Genomic DNA, 8284 nt, shown 5'->3' with positions numbered 1-8284 from the left:
GGCCTTTGGGTGAAGCAGCAATGCCAGCAAAACCAGGCACAGCAGGGCATGCAGATGCCTTCATGGCACAGTTTGAGGGCTGGGCTGGCTCCCAGGGGGGCAAATTTTGGAAAGAGATGAAACAATTCAGCAGCAGCGGCCTTGCTGGGGATCTACAGCACTAGGAGGGAGAATAAAGCACGTGGGAAGGATGCTCTGCTACTCTGGGCTGCACCACACCCAGAGGATGCTGAGGAGAATGGGGAGGAGGGGATTGAAACCCCCCCAGACACATGCCCTGTCAGGATGGGGACAAGGTGACAGTCCAGAGACCAAAGAGCCTCTGGACACCCAGGGGCTCCCCAGAGAGGCCTGCCCCATCCCAGCCTCTCCTTGGAGCAGCTTGGGGGCCAATCCTGGTGTTGCACAGACAAACCCTGGTCTGGGAAGGGAGGGGGTGCCGTGCAGGGTCTGTGGGTGCCTTGTTGTCCCCTACAAACACCAGCAGGGCCCGGCGGGTGGGGAGACACCGCGTGGCTGGGGCTGCATCAGCAGCACACGGGAGGGTGGGAGGCAGGAGAAACACGGCCGAGGAGGGGTTCGGGCTGCCAGGAGCTGCCGTTCATGCTCCTCTGGGCCCTTTTCCCCCACAGCAAGAGGTGGCACCTTCAGCATCCTCTCTCAAACGCCCCCGGGCGCCCTTTGCAGGGCCGGCGGGGACACGAGGTCTGCCCGTCGCGACGCTGTCACCGGAGCGAATGGCAACGGCGAGGCCAGGTCTTGCAGAGAAACCCTCAGCCTTGTTCAGGTCTGATTTACAGCCCGGAGACGCTGCCGCGCTCGGAGGAGCCGCCGCTGATTGATGGCAGCGCGACAGGAGCCACCCCGCGCCATCTGCACCCGGCTCCGGGGACACCCTGCACCCCCCAGCCCCATCTGCGCTGCCCCGCGGGGCCCTCCCCAACCCCGGGGTGTAGGGAGGATGCTCGGCAGCACCCTGAGGCACCCTTGGCTGCCTCCATCCCCCTGGGACTGCGGTGGGATTGTGCATCCCGATCCAATCCCTGCCGGCGGGGAGCATCACCGGGCTCCATCACCCTCCTGCTGCGGTGCCTCGTGGCTTCCAGCCCTGCCAGAGGCTGATCCAGCCGCCGGGGTCTTTCCACATCCCCGCCGTTCATCTGCAAGTCACACCCTCCCTCGCCGCAAAATGCCTCCCTGCTCCCTTCCCCTTAAAATCAAACCCTTTGTGTGTTTGGGGTTGGGGTCAGCGTTGGGGTTGGGGTGACTTTGGCCTCCCACCCCCCCTGGCCATTTCAGAGGTGAGAAAGGAAATCGAAGCTTCGGTTTTCTTCCTTTTCTTTTTTCCCCTAATAAAGGGAGCAATTTGGGATTGTGCTGCTGGCGGCGCGCCGGCGCTCTCCAGGCTGATGGGGGAAGACGGGGAGGGGGGGATATAAAAGGTTTCATGCGGTGAGCCGGGCACTCAGGGAAGAGGCTGAAAGGGGATGGTGAGTGCTTTGTATTTCATGCTTGAAGGCACTGAGGCTTTTACCAGCCTTCCCGCGATGATTTAAGACCAGCTCTGCAGTTCGGGAGGGGATCAGAGCCGTGTTTGGCAGCTCTCTGGGACCCCCCAGGTGCACCCAGGCTTTGCTTGTCCTGACTCAGAAATGCTCCATTACGGGCAGGGACAGACCAGGGGTGTTCATGGGGCAGCTACAGAGGCACTGGGGGCATCTCCAGGACATGAGCCCAGTTTAGGCACCTGCCTGGGATGTGCTTTATGGGATCAGTGACAAATCCCAGTCCCTGCTGTCCCTCTGTCCCTCACGTGCTCAGCACCTTGTCTGCAGCAAGAGGGGCCTCATCCATCTCTGCCCCTGGAGCTCATCCCTTCTCAGGGTGCTGATCCTGTGGAGGATGGTGGGCACGGGCTGTGGGTTCCTCTGTCACCCCAGACCCTCCTGAGCTGAGACAGGGAGCCCCCCAAAAGCAGCTTATTGCCTCCCCAGGCTGTGCAGAGGAGCAGGGAGTGTTTGCAGCCAGCTGCTCCCTGGCATGGGGATCTGGGGACAATCAGCCATGGCCCCAGGCCTGTGTGCTCTGGGTGCAAGGGGTGCAGCCCATGTTTTGGGGAGCACAGAGGCTCAGTCCCATGGTTCAGCCATTTGGGTTTTGCTGGTCTCACTGGCCCCAGCAGTGTGGGCTCTGTGCCCTGGGACAGGGTCCCTTGGGACCCCCAAGTGCAGCCCAGGGCAGGAACATCTCCCGTTCCCCACACTCCATCTCAGCCACTCCCTCCTGCAGCTCTCACAGTCTTGTCCTGTCCTGTCTCCCCAGCTGAGCTGAATCCAGCCTGATCCCCCTCTTTCCACCCACTCGGGTCTCTGTAAACCCTGAGCAGCCACAGCTGATTTTCTCCTCTATGAAATTTGGGGGTTTTCTCTCTTTTCTCTCTTTTTTTTTCCCCCCTTTTAAATTCTACCTTAAGCCAGGCCCGTGGATGCTCTTCTCCTGTGCCATTGCTCTTGTGGCTCATCCTGGGCAAGGTGTGGATGGGAAAAGGACAGAGGATGCTGCAGGGTCGGGTCAGCTCATGGCAAGTGCCTGGTGTGAGCAGCAGTGCAAGCTCCTGCCCCAGTGCTGTGCATGGCTGGGGGATGGCAGGGGGTGAGAGATGAGGCTGCAGGTCCACCTGCAGCTCTGGGGGAACTGGGAAGGAGAAGTGAAGGTGTGAGGGGTGGTCCTGCAAGGCTGGAGGTCTGGGGAATGGAGGGGAAGAGAGCTCCAAACCCAGACTGGAGGGTGAGAGTGGCCAAGGATGGAGCTGCAGCAGGGATACAGGTGGGAGCATTGGCCTGAGGGTGCAGGGGAGCATCAGGGGAGCACCTCGGTTTGGGATGCAGCAGGACTGGGAGTGGGAACAGTTCAGCACGGTGGGGAAAAGTTCCTTGATATCCCCTGAGCACTGCTGGCTGCTGGAACATGGGTGTAGGGAGCACTGTGCTCTAGGATGGTTTGGATGAATGGAGATGAGGGATCTCTGCAGGCTGCTCTTGGGATATCAGGTTTATTAGGGATGGAGAAAGGTCCTGCTTTGAGCTGCCAGTCGCAGCACGGGGCAAGACCTGAGGGGATGGGGAGGGGAGAGACCAGGGGTAAAGAGGATGCTCCAGGAGAGGGTGGAAGTTCTAAGAGAGTGGGGATTCCAAGAAAGGGGAGTTCCAAGAGAGGGGAAGATCCAAGAGAGCGTCTGGCCCCTCAGAGACCCCTTATTAGGGGGCTTCAAGGTGGGCTGGAACAAGACTTGGGCCAATGGGGTTACAGGCACTTGATGTTTTAGGGGAGGGATACAGGTGCGGGGTGAACCGTACATTTTGGGGGGTGAGATGGAACAGTCCACTTGACCCCTGGACCCATCCATAGGCAGGGGCATTGTCCAGCTAGCAGAGGACTGTTCTCATCCTGGCTGTATTATTTATGAATAATTATATTTATCCATCCTTCCCAACACACGGGGGCTTCAGTGCCCCCAGCTTTGGGACAGGACCACAGCCATGCCTGGGATGACTCTGGAGTGGAAGGAGCCCTGTTTGCCACAGCCATGCCAAGGGCTCTGTTGAGGAAATCCCAGGGGAATGAGAAGCCAGGCTGCTCCAGCCTGCTGCAAGGGCTCCCCTCCACCTCAGCCCCCCGAGGGGCTCTGCAGGGTGGGGACACAGGGACCCTCTGCGGGTGGGAACGGAGCCTGCTCGGGGGACAGGCAGAGCTGATAACCCCTGGCTGCCCTTCCTGAGCAGAGGGAGCTGCAGATAAAAGCTCTGCAGGCAGAGCAGGGCTCAGCTCCAAGCCTGGCTTGGGCTGATACCAGCCCCAAAGGGCGACCTCTCCCTTGGGCTCGGCTCAGCCCCGCGGACCAGCCACCTCCCCCTCCTCACCCCAAATTCCCCCTGATCAGCAGCGTGTATCACCCTGGTGGACCTGGGAAATACCCCAGCCTTGCCTGCCTTGCTCCTGCTCAGCTTTTGCCTCACTTTGGGGAGGAAAGAAATCTTGTTTATTATAAAACTGCAGCAATGCCCAGATCTGCTTGCAAACCCCTGCTAAAGCCTCCGGCATCGCAGGTTGGGAGGAGCTGGAGTGGGGGAGCAGCTGCTTTGGGGATTATTAATGAGCAGCAAGTGATGGGAAAGGCGAGGATCAATTGAAACAAAGGAGTTCAATGGTAAAAAGAAACGTTTGCGGAGTAATGGGAGTCCATTTCTCCAGCCGACTGTCGGAAACGCATCCTGTTAAACATCCATCAATTATCCCAGCTTGCAAATGCATTAGAGTAATGAGGAATTATCCATCAAATACACTTAAAGCCAGTGCCCCCCTCTGCCAGCCGCCCTGCAAAGAGGCACTTCAGTAAAGAAAAATAGCCTGAAGGTGGGTGGAAATTCAGGGGGGGCAGTGAGGAGGCTCCGGGGCTGCATCCTCTGGAGTCTGAACCAGCCCAGAAGATGCTTTCCCAGCTCCAGGGGCAGCTCCTGGGCTTGCTGGCTCTTTCAGTAGCTGTGTTTTCTTCAGAGAGCTGTGATGATACCACGGGCAGCCCAGGTACCTGCCCTGTGCCTCAGTTTCCCCATCCTGCTCGTAGTGCTGCCTGCAGCCACCCATGGGTGCTGCTCGTGACCCTGCCACCTCTCTTCCCAGGAACAGAAGTAGTGGTGAGTGTGGCCTGTGGTCTGGTAGCTAAATTCCCAGAAACTCTTGTGTCCATCACCCACACCCCCTGCACCCTGGATGCTCCTGGCTCGGCAGAAGGAGGGTGTAGGGAGCCAAAGAACCTCGCAGCCCCTTGGGATGCCAATCCCTGGGCTGGGATGGATGCACCAAGAAGAAAATAACCAGCTCTGGAGGCAGGATCCTGCTCTGCCAGCAGGGGAAGGGAGTCTTGTAGCCCCCACGGCCCCAGCAGGGTCTGAGGGGCTGCAGGTCCAGGCTGTGTGTGCTGGGATGAGGGTTTGGAAAGTGGCTGGAGCGCTGCAGGATCAGAGCAAACAGGAACGTGAGGGATGTGACCCAACACAGCAGGGGCTGGCCTTGGTGGTCCTGGGTAACTCCAAGGGTTTGATCCCTTTGGTGATGGATTCAGGACTGATCCAGGATTTTCCAGCCTCGGTGATGCAACCTTGTGGCAAGCCCTGATCCGAGGTTTCGCTGCTGTGATCTGAGGGCACACATCCTCCTCCCCACGGACAGGGCTGGATGTATCAGGGCGTTCCCCCAGCAGCAGCATCAGGGGAGTCAGGACTGCTGCGTGCTGTTCAGGTGTGGATCCTCCAATCTCCGGGGCTGTGGTTGTGGGCAGGTCCTGCCTCTCCCTCTCATTGGGAGGGGACTGAGGAGCAACAGCGGGAGCTTCTCCTGTCTGTACACCTGCCTGGATCTCCTTGGCTCTGCATGCACCACTGGGAGTTGGAAGTGGTCAGCAGGTTCAGAAGTCCCTGGGAGGAGACAAAAGGACAAAACGCTGGCACATCACAGCCAGTGTTCCTGTAAGGAATGGGTGAAAAACAACTCCTGGGCTTGTCTTTCCCAGGGCTGATGTTTCCATCTCCCAGACTCCTCTGGAGCCCTGTCCAAGCCCAGGAATACCAGGCTGGACTGGGAACAGAGCATCCCTTGGTCTGCAGCTCGGCGGTGAGATGAGCCTTCCTGGGCGAGCACCGCGCCTGATAACAGCGACTGCCATTAGGTGTCACAAGAACATCAGGTCTTTGCTCCTCCTGGGAGGATGAGCAGTGGTGCAGCACAGGAGGAATGAGGTGCTGAAGCGGCTTTTGGAGTGGCACCTTGGCGACAGAGATGGCCCAGGCAGGGGAGATGAGCTCTGGCTGCTGGGAGGGCACCACATCCTTTATGATACCCCAGCGTGGTGACCACCCTGGAGGTCACCATCCTTCTGCCCCCAGCTGATCCTTTCCATCACCTCCCGGGTGTCCTGCCCTAGTGCTGGGGACAGGCAGGAGGTGGCACCAGGTTCCTTCTGTCTCACCCTCGTCGCTTCAATAACCCACTGTGTTCTATTGCACGGAAGCAAAGGGAGCAGCCAGTGCAGGTGCCCTGCTCAGCATTGCAGCTGCCACTGCAGCCAGTGGCCTCCAGTGTCTCCCCATGGCCCAGGAGAAGCCCAGAGCTGAGACTTCTTTGAAAAACAGAACGTTCCTCCCCGTTAGGATGCATCCAGCTGTGGAGACGGTGAGGACACAGCTGGGCAGGCTCTGGGTGTTCACCCACAGAGGGATGGCTGCTCTGGGATTTGTCCCCTCCTGGGATTTCCACTCCTAGCCCCATGCCAACTCCCACTGCCCCACACCAGGGGCAGGTGCCATGCTCAGATAATCTTCCAGGAATTTGCAATTCTTCCCCGAAATGCCGTTTGCCCTCTTGCATTTTACAACGCGACCAGAAACAATGCAGCGTCCGAGGCTCAGCGCCTTGATAAGGCGCCAGTGGGAAAAGCCATTCTCTCCTCTGCAACGCCTGTCACGAATCTGCGGCGAGCTGATAAAGTCTAAAACACACCGGCTGCCTTGGGGGAAGGACCGGAGCAGGAGCCGCCTCCGGGAGAATCCCCCCCTCCCCTGCCGGTGGCCGAGCGGGAGAGCCCCGAGCGCCGGGCTGGCCCGGCCCCGGGTGACCTCGCGGCATCGCGTCACCTCTTCCCTCTCGGAGAAGCTGAGTTCATGTCTGGAGCTGGGGATCGCTCCTGGCCTGCCTGCGCCGTGCGCCGGGCGGACCGCAGCGTGGGGATGGCGGCGGGGCTCACCCCGGGCTGCGTGGGCACTGCCCGTGCCCCGGGCGCCTCCGCTGTAACGGGGTGTATCGGGGTGTATCGGGGTGTATCGGGGTGTATCGGGGTGTAACGGGGTGTATCGGGGTGTATCGGGGTGTCCCTGCGCACCCCGAAGCCCGAGGGGCCGGGCTCGCAGCGGCACGGGGCACGGCGAGGGGCCGGCGGCCTGGGATGCTTTCCCGGTGACTCACAGCATTCCTCGCAGGTCAGCGGCGGCCGCGGGACACCCCGACGGCTCTGGCCGGGCCTGGCCGCCGCCTGAACTCCGCTGGCAAAGCAAAGCTCCCCCCGCGCCAGATGCCGGCGTTCCTCGGCCCCGCGGGGGCAGGGGGAGGCAGCGGGGTCCCCCCGGCCGAGAGGATGGGGACAGGGGACAGAGCTCACGGGAGTATCTTTGCTGACCTCTCTGTGGCCTGGGCGCTTCCTGCTCTGCCACTTCTGCAGAACCCCGAGGAGGAACGGGCCCGCCACAAACAGCCCCGGTGCAGCCCCGACTCCGAGCTCTGTCCAGCTCTGTGACTCAGTTTCCCTTTGCTGAGGTGAGGAGAAGCAGTGCTGACCCCTCTGATGCACAGAGATGAGAGGGTTCCCACTGCTTCTCCCCGGCAGCTCTTTTTGGGACCATCCCAGCCCATCTACTGCTTGGATTTCCCCCCACCCAAAGAATTTCCCTTTATCTTTTCAGCTTCAGTGCTTTGAATCCGCTCCTGGCTTCTCTCAGGGTGCTTCCCCAGCGCTATTCTGCATCGTTCTGCATCCCACCACCTGCCGCCATCCTGTTATGTCGCCACCCGTGTTTCATGTCACGAGTGGGTCAGTTCTCCGCAGCCGGGAGCGGGACCGGGGCAGGATGAGTGCGGGGACCGGAGCTGGCAGCAGCAGCGTGGCCCGAGGCACGCGAGCCCCCGGCGTGGCCGTGGCCCGTGGTGGCCGTGGCCCGCCCGGTGCTCAGCACACAGGAATGCCGTGAGCTTGCAAAGTGGTTTCAGCGAGACGTTATCTAATGGAGGAGGAGGAGGAGGGTGGATTAAGCCAAACCCACAGCACCGGCTTTCAATTAAAGCAAGTGAATTTACGGCTTCTCCTGACACAGTAAACACACGCTGGCGGGGTCCTGACCCGGCGTTTCCCCTCCGTGGCCCGGCAGGCAAAGGGAGCAGCCTCCCGCGGGTGCTGCCCCGCGGCAGCGAGGAGGAGCCCTCCGGGCTGGGCTCTGCATTATTCATCACCCCGCGAAGGGCAGGGAAATGCGGTGATGCTGCAGCGGGCACTGAGCCCCAGAGCTGTCCCACCTCGGGCCTGCAGGGATGGGGGAGTGATGGAAACCCGGGAGCATCCACTGGCTGGGAGCGATGCAGCCCCGGGGCGCTGGGTTGCACAGCAGCACCCGGGATGGAGGGTGCTGTGGTCCCATGGGTGGGTGATGTTCGGTGACCTTCCCTCACCAGCTTCACTCCA

General features: G+C 60.6%; 1 long non-coding RNA gene across 1 annotated transcript; it reads left to right on the top strand.

Annotated features, from left to right (window-relative positions):
- The first annotated feature begins 275 nt into the window (after positions 1–275).
- LOC146765290 (uncharacterized) lies at positions 276–7905 on the top strand. Its single transcript, XR_014950175.1, has 2 exons — positions 276–7365; positions 7512–7905. It is a non-coding gene; the product is annotated as an uncharacterized LOC146765290 (long non-coding RNA).
- Positions 7906–8284: the final 379 nt, after the last annotated feature.

This window comes from Lonchura striata, chromosome 26 (genome assembly GCF_050655825.1).
Source record: "Lonchura striata isolate lonStrDom1 chromosome 26, ASM5065582v1, whole genome shotgun sequence".
NCBI lineage: Eukaryota > Metazoa > Chordata > Aves > Passeriformes > Estrildidae > Lonchura > Lonchura striata.
The sequence above is the reverse complement of the archived record's forward strand: the minus strand, read 5'-3'. Positions and strand labels throughout refer to the sequence as shown.